This window comes from Orcinus orca, chromosome 5 (assembly GCF_937001465.1).
Source record: "Orcinus orca chromosome 5, mOrcOrc1.1, whole genome shotgun sequence".
NCBI lineage: Eukaryota > Metazoa > Chordata > Mammalia > Artiodactyla > Delphinidae > Orcinus > Orcinus orca.
In genome coordinates, this window is record NC_064563.1 from 22,371,544 (window position 1) to 22,387,669 (window position 16,126).

The 16,126-nt window shown below is 39.7% G+C and overlaps 1 pseudogene; it reads left to right on the forward strand.

The window, feature by feature from the left end:
• Positions 1–420: 420 nt before the first annotated feature.
• LOC101269821 (60S ribosomal protein L23a-like) lies at positions 421–895 on the forward strand (annotated as a pseudogene).
• The last annotated feature ends 15,231 nt before the right edge of the window (positions 896–16,126 follow it).

Here is a 16,126-nt window from a genome sequence, read left to right on the forward strand (position 1 = left end):
ACCACCTAGAGGGGTGGGATAGGGAGGGTGGCAGGGAGGGAGACACAAAAGAGAAGAGATATGGGGACATATGTATATGTATAACTGATTCACTTTGTTGTAAAGCAGAAACTAACACACCATTGTAAAGCAATTATACTCCAACAAAGCTGTTAAAATATATATCTATATATATATAATATATACACACAGAATGCATATGTATGTACACATACTACTATATATAAAGTAGGTAAGCAACAAGGACCCACTGTATACCACAGAGAAATATACTCAGTATCTTGTAATAACCTATAATGGAAAAGAATCTGACCGAATCACTTTGCTGTATACTTGAAACTAACACAACATTGTAAATTAACTGTACTTCAATAACAATTAAATAAATAAATAAATAATAAGTGACCCCTTTTCACAAAGATGGCGCCGAAGGCGAAGAAGGAAGCCCCTGCTCCTCTGAAAGCCCAAGCCAAAGCAAAGGCTTTGAAGGCCAAGAAAGCAGTGTTGAAAGGCAGCGTCCACGGCCATGAAAAAAAAGGAGATCCGGACGTCACACATCTTCGGACGGCGCAAAGCACTGCGGCTCAGGAGGCAGCCCAAATATCCTCGGAAGAACGCCCCTAGGAGAAACAAGCTTGACCACTATGCCATCACCATGTTCCCTCTCACCACCGAGTAAGCCATGAAGAAAATAGAAGACAACAACACACCGGTGTTCATTGTGGATGTCAAGGCCAACAAACACCAAACTGACTAGGCTGTGAAGAAGCTCTATGACATTGACATGGCCAGAGTCAACACTCTGATCAAGCCTGATGGAGAGAAGAAGGCATATGTTCCACTGGCTCCTGAGTATGATGCTTAGGATGTTGCCAGCAAAATTGGGGTCATCTAAACTGAGTCCAGCTGGCTAATTCTAAACATAAAAGTTTTTGCTATAAAATAATAAATAAAAAATAAAAGTAAGTGAAAAATGGGGGGGTGGGGATAAAAGAGACTCTTAATTAAAGCATCCGTATAATTTATTGTCCTAACTGGAACATGTCAGGAATGAAAAGGAACAGTATTAATAATTTTAACGGCTACAGGCCTAAGCCAGTGCTGTGCTGGGCAGTCCTGGATGTATGGTCCCTCTACTTTTAACCAGCAGGTTTCAAATATCAGACTAATGTGATTTAAGATTTGTTACAAAAACAGGAAACGAAGAGAACAACTTGTAAGTGAGAACGTTTAGATCACTAGCAACCAGTTGTTTTTAAGTCTGAAAAGAACCAGTCCCAAATCATCGCCATAACCACTGATCCATCTGGATCAGAAGTCACAAACTGATGGCCTGGGGTTGGATCCAGCCTGCAGATGTGTTTGCTTTGGCCCGCAACGTATTGGGTTACAGAGCGCTTTTCTTAAAACTTTGAGTTTGTTGCCAACATTTCCAAGATGAAAGATGTCATGTTAAAATCCAGATTCCTAGCTTCTCTTGAAACACTTGAGGAGTATTAAGAGCAGGCACACATTCTCACATGGCAACTGACTAGAGCAGAGCATTCTCTCACTAATCCACCCCAGTCCTCATCTCCCTCCAGTGATTTCTTTTCTTTTTTTTTTTTTTTTTTTTTTCTATCCAGTGACTTCTAATGCTGGGCTGCTGTGCTTGGTTCCTTCTTTGACTCCTACAGATACTTGACTTTTCAACCTTCATACTAGATCAAGCTCTCATCAGCAGAACAAAGAAAGTGAGGTTGGCTGCAGAAGCTATCATTTTATAAACAATTGAAAATAGAAATCAGGCAACCCAGATAATAAATGGGGATATTGTGAAGAATTGGTAGGGGATATAGTATTACTCCTCTTTAAATAGGCCTAAGAACAACAACAGCAACAAAACCTAATTCTGTTCAGAAAATTCCCCTTTAAGTTTTCTACATTTCAGATCATTCCATATTTCCCAAGTAATATAGCCTGAACTACACCAGCAGAGCTTCCAGAAATTCTCTTACTAAAAAATATAATAGCTAATCTACATCCCATTGGCAAAATGCACCGTTGAAGGCCCAGCCCAATGACTGCTGCCCACCCTTGCTTCTCTCAACAAGCCCGGAACATCACCGGGTGTGTGATTGTTAGCAAATCTTCATTAATTACAAGCCTCATAAACAGCTGTGCAATGTGGGATGCTGGGGAGAGACAGCTCCTGTCTTCATAAGAGAGAGTTTGGAACTAAAAGAGGTTCTTAGCTAGAAAGCATTCCAAAATAGGATGAGTTGTTTTGAGAGTACAGAGAATAGCATCAGAGAGCACAGATGTTCATCCCAGAGATTGGTACCCAAACAACAACTGAAAAAACTTTCACTCTTTAGCACAAAGGAAATGGAGAGCTATAATTGGTTTCACAGCCAAATTATGGAAACTTACATGTTTTGGAAAAAATATATTACTGACAGAAGTATCTATGGCCTGAAAGGGTGTCTCTTGTGAGGCATAGGACTATGTTTGCCTGTGTACTGTTGGTCCTAATCCAAGGAGCAGAGCTCTCAGAGACCAGTTTAGGAACCTTTATTTTCTACTGGTTTCCTTATGAAATCCCCACTGCAGCCAGGCTGCTGTCTACTCTTGTCCCCATATAGACTATTGAAAATGCCTTGGCCTCTCCCACTGTCTCTGGATTTCCACTTAACATTTCATCTGTATTAGTGTGTTAGGGTAGGGATGAATGACATTCTTGCTACTAAAACAGAGAGTTAGGGCCTGTTTAGAGAACCATCTTAAACACTTTGTGGTCATTCATAGAATTGAAAGCTATGGAATGATTAAGAGAAGTGAGATAGAGCTGTAAAGAACAGTATGAATCCCTAGCCCATATTGCTCTGTGAAAAATTTGCAGAATACATATTACCATTTTATTCATCCTATATAGTCATTGTCTCCAATTCCTTTCTTCCTATTGTCTCCTTCAAACCCACTCCAAAGAGATCTTTATCTCCACCATCACAACCCCAACTGCTTACGTCACATAGCCTCTGTGTTACTGAATCAAATGATCACTTATCTGACTTGGCCTATAATCAATATTTGACACATCTGATCATCCCTTCCTTCTTGAAACACCTCCCTCATTTGGCTTCCTGGACACCACCCTCTCCTGTATTTCCTCCTTTCTCACTGTTTCTCAGTCTCCTTTGCTAATTCTTGCAAATCTCTAAGACTTCTAAATATTGGGGTGCCAGGACTTCCTTAGTGGTGCAGTGGTTAAGAATCCACCCGCCAATGCAGGGGACACGGGTTCAAGTCCTGGTCTGGGAAGATCCCATATGGCGTGAAGCAACTAAGCCCGTGCACCACAACTACTGAGGCCGCGAGCCACAACTACTGAGCCCACGTGCCACAACTACTGAGCCCACATGCCACAACTACTGAGCCCACGCGCCTAGAGCCTGAGCACTGCAACGAAGAGTAGCCCCCGCTTGCCACAACTAAAGAAAGCCCACACACTGCAATGAAGACCGAACGCACCCAAAAAATTTTTTTAGTTAAAAAATAAATAAATATTGGGGTGCCAAAGATGGGCTTTAAACCTCTTCTTTTCTACCGTTAAATTCATTTCTTGGTGATCTCATCCAGTCTCAAGGCTTTAAATACTGTCACTATGCTGAGGACTCAAATCCGACTGCCTGCTCAACCACTCCACCCAAATGTCTAAAGGCATCTTTAATTTAACATTCCCAAAATCGAGTTCCTGATTTTCCCATAGACACACACACATACTAAAAACCTTCCCTTTCCACAGTCTTCTGTATCTCAGTTCATGAAAACTGCATTGCAGTTATTCCAGTTCAGAAACTTGTCAACCCTGACCTCTTGCTTTCTCTCACCTGGACATCTAATCCAGAAGAAACCTCTGTTGGCTCTACCTTCAGAATCAATCCACAATCCTGACTACTCACCGCCTTTTCTGCTACGTACTTCTTTGTCAAAGTCACTATGAGCTCTTGCCTGCCTCACAGCAACAGCCTCCTAACATCCGGCCGCTGCCAGCCTCCTTCAGTCTGGTCTCAACACAGAAACCATAATGATCCACTTAAAATATGTCTGATCAACTTACTCTGCTCAAAACCTAACAGGGCCTTCCACTTCACAGAGAATAAAAGCCAAAGGCCTTAAACTTGTTAGCAAGAACCTGAAGGCTCAGTCACCCAACTCCTTCCCCAGCTCCCAGCATTTCTCAATCACTCTGACCGCTCCTACTCTCCCCTCATTCATTCTGCTTCAGACTCACAGAAATTTGTGCTCTTTGAACATGCAGGTCACTTGCTGTTCCCTCTGTTTAGAATGTCCTTTCTCTAGATGACCTCTTACAAGTCTTGGCTCAAATGTCACCTTCAATTAGAACTGTTCTCTGACCACTCTGTTTGTTTCCTATTTATCCTCAGGATTTATTTTTTTTGCACAGCACTTACGATCTTTTCAAATACCATATAAGACATTTATTTATTTAGTTTTATCTCTGTCTGCATCCCCTAGAAGGTAAGCTCCATGAGGGCAAGGATCTTTGTTCACTTCTTTCAATGCCTAATCCCCAGTGTATTCAATTAATATCTGTTAAACAGAGAAATTAATTTATATAATATGATGTATTTTCTATGGAATGTGCATATATGTGTATCTCTCCAAATCTAGTTTAGCTCTAGGGAGAGTAGTGAGTGGGGAAAGGGTGAATGGGCTCATGATTGGTGTGGGTGGAAAGTCTATCAATAGAGTATTGATACTTTACCCTTGTAAGGATTGTTTCAAGTTTTTAAACATGATATAGTCATTAATTACTTTTTATGTAAGGGGATATTATTTGTTAGTAATTACCTAATATATCACAGGTACATACTATGTAGCCCCTATCTGCTGCTCCCCTACTCCAGCTACAGCTGATTGGACCAGAGTCTAATTAGATTGGACCAATCTAATTCAAAGTGGAAAAAAATCGATCAACTCTTCCAAAAATTTGGAATAGGGTCGTGGAGAGATTAAGTCAGTCAGACTACTGTGAAGACTGGAACTACAGGCCATGTAGAATTTGAGACCATTATAAACCAACACCATATGTAAAGTGAATTTTTGGAGAGACGGAAAAAAAGATAAGTAAGGAAAGAAAGCTTATGAGAGGAGAGGAACAGGAGAATAGATAGAGCAGATGGGTAGAGACAGAGATGCATGTGGCCTCCTACTTTTCAGTGCCATCCACATGCAGAACGTAAGCTCTGTTTCCTTACGCTCTTTCCTATCAATAAACACCCTTTAACATGAACTACTTTAAACAGAATTGGATTCCTTGCAATGTTAGACTCTTAACTTAAATATCCAATACATTTTCCATGGTATAAAATAAGGCAATATCCCAACATTTGAAAAAAATTATAAAATACAAAAAACAATATTCTCAATGCTGAATCCACTGCTTTTAATAAAAAAGTATAAGAAGGGTAAAACCAAGGCTGATTCTTGCCTTTGCAGGATTGCTCATATCCACATTAATTTGCATACCCTCATTATTTAATTTTAAGTTTCATCACTATTAAAGCTCTTCTTTAATATTTATTTAGCAAAAGCTCCTTAATTCTGCCATACATTCCCATCAATTAAGACAGATATTTTGACCCTAAATATCCCAAACCCTTGGTGAGGAGAGCTGTATGTAATTTACTATTAATAATAAAGTACATAAATTTACAAATTATTTCTCTTTTTTGTAAACTCAAACAGTTGTAGTTCCTTGCATTCCCACATGCATTCATCAGCAGAAGAGAAAGTGCTGGGGTTACAGGTAAATCTACAGGTGTCACACATTATCCTCAGCCTGTATTACTATGTACCAACCCATCACCTGAAATATCCAAAGGGAGGATGTGACACAAGTGTGAATTTCATATTGCCACCTTCCTAATATACAGGTCAGTTACTCAGAAACGCATTCTCTGGCCCCACCAAAAAGTTCCTATCACGTTATTCCTTCTCACTTAGTATTCATTTATTATCATCTGATACTTTTCTTGTTTGTTTTGTCTTTCTTTCCCACTGGAACATAGATCTATGAGAGCTGGAACCCAAAATGCCTGTTTTATTCATCAACATTTCCCTAGTACTTTAGAGTATGTTGTACCTGGCACAAAATGGGCACTGAGCAAATACTTGAACACATCAAGCTAGTTCCTGACCAGGACCTTTATATGCTCTTTCCTCAGCCGGAATCCCCTACCCCTTATTCTTCTCATAGCTAATTCCTGCACATCATTTGGGTCTCAGCTCAAACGCTGACACTTCAGAAAGGCCACTGATTACGCGAGCCTCTCCACCCCTCAAGGCTTTCTCTAACACATTATCTTATTTTGGTTTAACAGAGCACTTAAGACTATCTGGTTCCATTTTATATGTGTTCTTTCCGTGTTTATTATCTTCACCTGTCTTCCCACTAGAATGTAATTTCCACAAGGAACTTTGACTTGTTTATCACCTTGTCTCCAGAACCTAGAAGAGGGCCTGGCACTTAGGAGGCAGGCAATAAATATTTGCTGAGTGAATGAAAGGTTGAAAACTGCAGTTTTAAAATATATGTCCACACATGGTATCACTGTTCTTCAGTACTGGGATACAAACAACAAACTGCTATATGTGCAAGTAATTTTTTTAACAATTAAAATTTCACATATAATATAGATCAAAAGATTGCCAAATTATATTGCAGATGGATTTAGAATCCTGGTTGGGTACAAGTGGTATATGATCAGTAGCTGGTTCAACTTTGACTAAGCTCACTAATAGTTTCCAGGAGAAAATCTTCCTCTCTTTCCTTGTATGGATTGGAAGCTGAAATTGCAAAGGAGACAATGCTACAAATGAAACCACAACCAGTCAAACTTGGCAAATGTGTGCCACTGTCCAAAGTATTTGTGTGGGCAAACAGACAAAATTCCTAAAGGAAAAAAAATTCCAATTCTAAAAAGCACCTCCCCATGCCTACATCCCCAAACAGAATTAAGTTCCACTACTCAACAGTGTCAGAGCTAAAGGCAAGGGGTTTCCTCCTCAGAGCCAGAAAATCACAATTACAACCACCTCAAGTTGTCGGTAACTGACTTGGCCCATAGGAGGCAGACCAAAACTGTCAAATGTGGAGACATTCACCCCGCTCCCCCCCAAGACAGTTCTATTTTACAGTCCCACAGTCCTCCCCCTACAACCATTTCCTATGTACCTATGGACACCTGTGAGATCTCCCCTCCACTCATCACCTCTTGAAACTATTTTCTGATTACCTTCATTTAGTCAACCGTTAGGACAGTCAGACAACAAATACTTATTGAACATACATTATGTAGCTGACACAGTTTGTGTAGTAAAAACACATCAGTAAAGAAAACAGAGAAAAATGTTCGCCCGGATGGAGCTTACATTCTAAGCACCTCACATTCACTTAAAAACAGAAAAATATAGATATAATGAACAGTAGGCATTTGATAGAGATGACTACATAAATTCATAGATAACATAAACAGAACAACAGTTGGTACATAAACACGTGGCTATCCAGTATCTTCCAGAGAACTCAGATTTGTATCACTAAAGAGAATATCTGGGATATGAATCAGGTATGTTGCTTTCTGATTGTTTTCCTGTAACATTATGTGTGCCTGTTATCTTCACTATAGGTTTTCCTTGGGCAGAAAATATATCCTTCATTTCCTTTGTACTGTGTTCAGGGGGCAAGTTGTACAGTGCCCCCAAATAGACTATGAGTTCATTAACTGTTTGTTAAATAATACATTGCACTTATATAGTGATTTTAAACTTTCTGAAAGGCACTTTCATGTGAGTTATTATTACTAACATCATGCACTTACTCATACTCTAATGCTAGATCAAGAAGAAGACAGTGAATTTCAGTAAGGGAACTGGTGGTAACACAAGTAGTATGTTTGAGACAACTAGCCTTGCTTGCTAAGAACCAGTCCAGTCTTCTTCTTCTTATTGTTGCTGTTGTTTTTCTGAATCTCTACTAAAGTCCAGACACTAGAAAGCACAGGAATCAGGCAATTTAAAATCATAGCAATGGAAACCAGAGAAAGAAAAGAAAACTTGGGTTCAGAGAAAAGCCCAAATCCAAAGGCAAAGTCTAGGGCTTTAGTTAGTGATTTTTAAACTGCATTTAATTAAAATACACATTCCTGGGAATTCCTTGGCAGTCCAGTGGTTAAGACTCCGTGCTTTCACTGCAGAGGGCGTGGTTTCAATCCCTGGTCGGGGAACTAAGATCCCACAAGCAATGCAGCGCAGCCGAAAAGATAAAAAATAAAATAAAATGCACATTCCTGATGAACACCCTGACCCAGCCATTCTGATTCATTAGATCTGGAGTAAAGTCCAGGACTATGAATTTTTACAAACATCCCCCAGATGATTCTGATGCAAACCCTCTGGGAAACGCTTACTTGATGGCAAAGGTTGGACCAAGGAAGGTCAGTCAGTTCACTGCATGGCTTCCAAAGCTTGGCATGTTCAGCTATGGTTTGGTCCCAGAAGTCTGTTGCAGCAGGCATAGCACAGTGATAAGAAAAGCCACCATTTCTGAGTGCTATCAAGAGAACCACAGCTACTGGAGGTGTATGGACCAGGATCTAGCCCCGGGAAGGAAAGGACTAGAATAGTTCTAACATTCTAGTCTCAGCGTAAGGTCTAGCGCTGTTTTGTACCCTAGGGGAGATCTGAGTCCCAGGCAGGAAAATCTGGCGTAGCCAGCTCATGTAGAGTCCCAATCTATGGGAAGATCAGGTTAGGAGGAAGGTAAGTTTGCCATTTTGAAGGGTTTACTGGTTCTCATCCCTAATATTGCAGACCTGGCTAGACAATGAGGAAGGGCAACATAATCTAAAAACAGAGACCTACTCTGAAAACCCAAGACTGAAAATCATTATTCAACTCCAAGTTCCACAATGAATTGAAGCTGAGGAGGCTGATATGTTTTCTACATCCAGCAGGAATGGCCCAGAAATGAAGTTTGAAGAGCAGATATGCTATAAAGGAAGAAACAATGAGGTAGGGGTTAACCCTGAACTTCAAGAGTCCACATCTCCCACCAGGAAAGTGGATGGCCCAGCATTATGCTCTAGCAATAATCTCATTTTAAAATCTATAGCAATCATTATTTTCCCCACATACTGAGAAAGGTTCTATCATAATCAGTGCACAAAACAACTACAAGCAGAAAGTAACAACTAGATCTTTCCATAGATCTCAAAACAATTAGATGGCAAACATTCAAGTAACCGCAAGTTTAAATTATTAAGCAATATTTTTGCTTGCAAGGTGTTAGGAATTGATATCTAACATATAGGGGTATCTGGAACAATACTGGCATTTATTTAATCCAGGTGGAGTATTTTTATACATGTGAAAACCCAAATTAAAAGAGGTTCATTGGCTTTTCCAAGTATACACATAGGTAGTCCAAGATGAAGGAAATAAACCTCCACCTTTTACATTTTAAATTCCAAACATTTTCATTCTAACTTTTGACTTCTCTGCTGATAGATGAATGGATAGATAGACACTTCAGTGGGATTTTCCTGGCTTTTTTTTACTATTTTATTAAAAAATTTAATTATTTACAGAAGTAGAGAGAATATTATCATGAACCCCCAAGTACCCATCACCCAGCAATAAAAATCTTGATTCTTCCTACACTCACTCACCATCCCCCACCCAAGATTATTTGAAGCGAATTCTAGACATCATACTATTTCATCCATAAAGAGTTTGGCATAGATTTCTAAGGGATCAGTACTCTCTTTTAAAAAAGTAACCACAGCATACGGCTTCATACAATTTAAGGAGATAAGAAAACATTACACTTAAGTCACAGTGCACGAATTCATATTTATTATTGTATCGATAATTGGGGGGTTGCCTTGGGTAGTTTGAAGCTGAAATCCAATGCACATCGGTGATAGTTGTTCAAGTACAATGGTTTTTCCGTACCAGCACAAGTTCATATTATTGTTTTATAAAAGAAATTTATAGTCATCACATTTTCCCAAACTCAGAAACTTTTGAGTAAATTATTCTGACTCCACTCTGACTACTAGACTCTGGGAATTGTGAGATTTCCCACTTGAAGCTTCCATCTTCATTGATTATGATGATAATCAACTGAATTATTCTTTTCCTCTTGAGAACTACAGAGCTCCTTGATTCCAGTGGCTAATAAAGGCTCTGGTATTGGAAGCAAAACTGTTAAAAGGATCAAGAATAGCAACCTAAAAGCTCAAACCAGGCAGTGTTTCAGAAAAACACACTAGTTGCTTTGAAAAAACCACTCGGCTTTGTAGCAAACATTAACTATATATTAGTTAAATAATAAATATTTACATATTAAATAATATGTCTAGAATGTGCTTTAAAATAATCCTGGGGGAGAATAGTGGATGGAAATATAGACAAAATTAAATTGGCTATGAGATGATAAATATTGATGTTGGGTGAGGAAGATTTATTACATTATTCTCTCTACTTTTGTATATGCTAGAAATTGTTCAGAATGAAGACTTTATTTTACAGACAGGATAGGAATCACATGAAAATGATGAAACCAAGTCCTCAAACATATTTTGCAACCCCTCCTGCCTGAATCTACTCATCCAAACAGCCAGCAAGTACTAATGAGACTGGTCTGGGTTGTGCCACTTTCCAAGTGACCCAAGGAACGGCAACAAAGGAGAAAAAAGAGGAATCTGAAATAACATATAAAATGACCAGTTATTTCTACATCTTTGATTAGCTACAGGTTAGTCCTACTTAGAGCTTCTAAAACACTTGAATGCAACCCGTTTTGGAGAAAATTAATTATTCCTTGGTTTCATGGGGTGACTATGAAATAGTATAAGGAGGACATAAAATTTCCTTAGAAAATAACTGCCAGAGAATAAAGTCAGCCTCAGGGAAAAGAAAAACATGGCTCAACCGCTTAACATTTCAGAACAGATAGAAAATTTATGAAAAAAAAAGTAGTCGGTATGCTGAAATTTTTATAGTAAATAATTTTAAAACAATAAAAATGAACAAATGAACCGTCATAAAAAGGCGAAAAGGGCTTTTTTGTTAGTGACAAGGGAATCTGTATTAGATCAAACAAATAATGGAAGAGAGAGAAATCCTGCACAATTCTGCAAAGTGTGAATGTCCTGGCGACGAGTGTCCTCTTTTCAAATATTTGTCTGGAGTTGTCAGAACTTGGTCTCTGCTTGGTCTGACCCACTTCAACCATAAAAATGTACACCCTCGTAGCTGAAAAGCTCTGACCAGCCCTAAGATCCAGCATTCACAGAGCTTAAGCTCATCTATGGGAGCCCAGGTTAGCTGGCTATAGATGGGCACTCGGACAAAACTGCCCCCAAAAGACAAAAGCCTGGAGAGGATTCAGGAAGCAATCTCTCAAACCCACTGCACCACTCCAAGAAAGGTCTTTTGAAAATGTCATATTGCCTTAGGTTTCAGAGCCAGGGAGAGGGGAAGAGAAAAGGCAGGAGGTAAGGGGAGGGAATGGAGGAAAGGAAAGTATGAAGGAGAGAGAAGGAAAAGTTTTTGATGTGAAATTTTGCTCTGATTTTGTAAATCAGCAAGTGATCAAAACGTCAAACATTGCCCAATCAAATTTTGTTTATGCCTCTCTTATGACAAATACCATATCTTACCTTACATTTTGTTTAATTCTATGTGTCTCTCCTATTATATTCCTGGAGGGAAGAAAGCATTTGGATTTTTTTTTTTTTTGAAATGCCATAGTCTCAATAACAACGACCATACTTTAAAGTTTGTTGCTTTAATTAATTAATCAATTAATTGGTCCAGTCAAATGCAGTCAGCTGATAGGTAAGTAACAAGCTACAGCTGCAAAACCTGTAGCTTGAATAATATACTCAATATATTTAGCTCTTCACACTGATCCAGCCATAAGAGTGTGCAGGAGAATTGTGTTTTCCTCTTATTTTTGTTATTTTACATAGTGGGATTTGTAAATTCAGTGAATTAATACATGTAGCAAACATATATTTGCATACGACCAGAACTTAAAGTTCACAATTCCCAAATGCATGTCCTTAAACAATTGAATTTAATAATGTTTCCATCTCCTAAGTACCCTCTGCCCCAGGTTTATGAAAATATTCTTTGTAATTCACATAAACAAAACATTAGGAATGTATGTTATTTCCTTTTCAAGATAAGAGAGAAAGATAGGTTTCCTGTATCCCCCCCCCAGCCCTGCCCCGTTTAATAGAATGCATATTTCTAAAACAGGACTCACAAAAAAAACCTTAACGATGAGGTTTTACAATAGGAATTGCTAGTCGATTGCATTTATATCCAAATCAGTTAAGTAGACTTCCCTGATTTAGTTTTTTCACAAATAAAATTCTACCTTTAAAAGTTTTTAAAATGTTAATCCATAAGTAAGAGTAAGTAAGACCACTGCTTTAAGAGCTATATAAAAATTTAGGGAGCATCTTATCTAGGGCACTGATTTCACAAGTGAAAAAGCTAAGATCCAAGGATATCAACTGACTTTACCAGGTCAGCAAGTGAAATCATGACTGAGGCAGCACCAAAAATCACATAAACCCCATAGGATACCGTCCAACTTGTACAAATTACTATGTGAAGATACACATACACACATAATGACCTTGAAATTTGGCACTTCAATTCAATTATTGCCTTAAATCTGTAAATATTTATTGATTCAGGAACTATAACAATATTAGCTGACTTTTTTAATCTAATGAATATTTTAAGGTTTTTCTCAGCCAGAGTTTAATATACATAGTCCAGAAAACATCTTAGACCCATAAATTTCATCCTACTGTACCAAAAAAGAGCAGAGCTCTCTGGAAATATTTATAGTATATAAAAGTAGTAGCAAGTAAAATAGAAACTGAAGTTGTTGAATGCTGATTAACTGTTGTCCTTAACTTCAAATATTTTTTATTACAGTTAACACACACTTTTAGAATTTTAAACAAAAGCCTAGGTATTACAAGCCATAAAAACGGGTAATAATAATTAAGGAGAAAAAAGGTTGGACCCTGGACCTTTGTTTTTATTTACCCTAAGGTTCCTTTTTATTTTTCTTTTTGTGTGCGGGTATCTCTTTTCAAATACTTTTAACACACAATTCCTGGAAATCTTTATTGGTGCGTGTTTGTGGAATTTTGTACATTTATTAATGTGACCTTTTAATCTTTTTTAAAATTCTCTATAAAGATTTCAATACTACAAATATATTTACACTTTGTTTAAGAATGAGCTCCATTTTTCCTCATATTTTACAAAATAGTTGCTGTCCACTTCTGAGAAATCAGTGTATACTTGTTAAACGTTTATCATATAATTACTGGTTAAAAATAAATTACTGATTTCAGAATAAAATGGTCACCATCACACTTCTGAATCAAAAGCTGGCTACAGGGCTCTAAAACTTTCAAAAGAAAAATTAAAGTTCAGTCCATTCTTTTTCTGTCTGTGAAACTCTAAACAAATTACCTGCCATTTAAGTACTTTTCAGGATATTTCTAACCTCCTATAGATATAACTAGAGAGGCTTTGTGTTCTGACTCCATGGGTACTATCAAATACATTCTGTATTCATATGTATGAAGATAATTTTATATTTGTGAGAGCCTCTATTTACTGACTATATGCAGTGATATATATGAGTTTTATTTTTATATTCAGGATCTTCCAAATGGCTAATTCAACTAGCCAATTTCAAGGAAATTATTTATGACAAATAAGATAATATTTAAGACGTTTGAATTTGTGGATTATTATTTCCACTTACATAAAAATTGTCTTAATTTGGCTGGGTTTTTGTTTAATTCTAATTTCACTTTCTTCTTTTTTTCAGAAAATCACTTCACCATCACCTGTGGAATTTATCATACTGCATGATTTTTTTTTTTTTCCCTTTGCAGGGAAGAGCCCAAGAGAGAATTCGCCTCACAATGACCCTGCTGTGCCCTCTGTTTACTCGGCAGTGATCCTCAGAGAAAGGGTTTTTGAAAATGTATTAGAGCTAGAACCAAGACCTGGTGTGATTTTGAAGAAGTTTTTGCCGCTTAAAATTCTATTTTGAGCTAGATACTATATGTCTAATTCCTTTTAAAACAAAAGAAAAAAGGAGAGCTGCTTTCGATGCTACAAATGAAAGGTTTCGTTGCTGATACCGAATTGCACTGCTCATTTATCTTGGCCCTATCGATGTACGTGGGGTTTTCCCCCCTCTTTTTACTCAACAACAACAATAATAATATCAGATCTCTGGCTAAGGATCTAACCCAATGGAATGGGTGCTATGAACATCCTATATCCAGGTTTAGGACGCAATGCCCATCCCCATCTCATCCCCTTGGGTGCTGGAGATGATTGAACTCCTCAAGCTTGAATCTACAGGGAAGTTGTCGATGCGAGTCTCGCAGGAACAAATATTGGCGCGTCCACCAAGAACCTCCCAAACCAGGTACAAAATGAGGAGCCCACACCTACGGAAGGGTGCACCCAAGGGGCGGACCTGGACGCTGGAGGGTGCGAAGTTACTAACTATGCTTTGAGAAACCAAATCATTGTTTCCCACTCCACTTTTTTTTTCTCTTCTTTTCCCGCTCCCCACACCTATATATATATATATATATATATATATATATATATATATATATATATATATACATATAAATCTCAAAATCAGTTCCCGCCTGAAAAGCTTGAGCTTTCTTCGCAATATTTGGCGCCTGATAATTAATGATGCTCGCGCCGGGTGCCTCGTGGCCGGGGCTCGGGCCACCAGGAGCCCCTGACGTCAGCGACCGCGCTGCCTGCGTCAGGTCCAGAGCAGCCCCCGGGTGGCCGGGCCCCGGGCAGCTGGGGCTGCAGGGAGGGAGCCCGGGGCAGGGCCGGAGGAAACCCCAGAAGGGGCGAAAGGGGCTGCCCCCGCGCCCACCAAAAAGTCCTGCCGCAGGCGGAACCGCAGTGCCCGCTGCTTCCGGACACACGCGGGCACCGAGACTCGAGACCGCGTGTGGAGGCCCCAAGCCAGGGGGAGACTCGCGGGGCTGGACGTGGGTGGGCGGTCTAGACAGAGGGCCAAAGAAACTCGGACAAGTCCTCAAGCGGCGGGCGCTTCCTCCCTTCCACTCCTTATAAAAGTCAACGGTAGATTGTTTCCACTGACTCCAAAAGCGGAACTTAAAATGAAATAGACCCGCCTTTTCTACCTCAAACTTGACACAACTTGGACGTCGGTGATCCGGGGAGTTTCTCCCCCAAACACCGCTCGCTGGTGCTCCAAACCTGGGGAAGAAGGATGCTGGGACCCGCCACTGGGGGGGAATGAACTCGATCTCGCAGTCGACCAGCCACAACTTTTCCTCTCTTTCCTCTCCCAACATTTCCCTCTTCCCCCAACTCTCCTCTTCACCCTAAGACCAGCTTTTGCAACCCTCCCAAGCCAGTGCTGTTCTCAAGATTCTGGAGAGGTGTGGTTTCTCCAAAGCGGGTCAGGACCTCTGTCCCGAAAAGTGTTCCACCCGCTCAGTTGCCCTTGTCCTAAAGATCGGGGACCCGAGTTTGGCGAGCCGTCAGTCTGTGAGTGGGGCTAGGTCTGTAGAACTCGGTCTGGAATGAATCCTGTAGCTCTCGTGGGCCCTGTCTGGATTTCTTCATCGCAGGTCTGAGAGAATCACTTCTCTCCCCTAGAATCCTTGCTTTTAAACTCTTTTTTTTTTTCATGATAGATAGTGCCTTTCTCGCTTAATTTTCCATCCTTGTATCCACATCCAGAGGACAGAGGGGAGTGGAGGCAGAGACTCCCCGAGCAAAGATTTGAGGCCGAAAACTGCTTCGCGTACGTTTTCGCCTGGAATAAATTCTGGTCCCAGCAACGGCCTCTGGGCAGCGCCAGCAAAACCCAGCAGCGGAAGCCAACACTCAGGTGCACAAAACTGCCTCTGTCGCTGCGATCCTCCCCCAGGACAGTAGCTGAAGGAAATAGCCGTTGCAGGACTGCGGGACACAGCAAGAACACGATTTCCCTTCG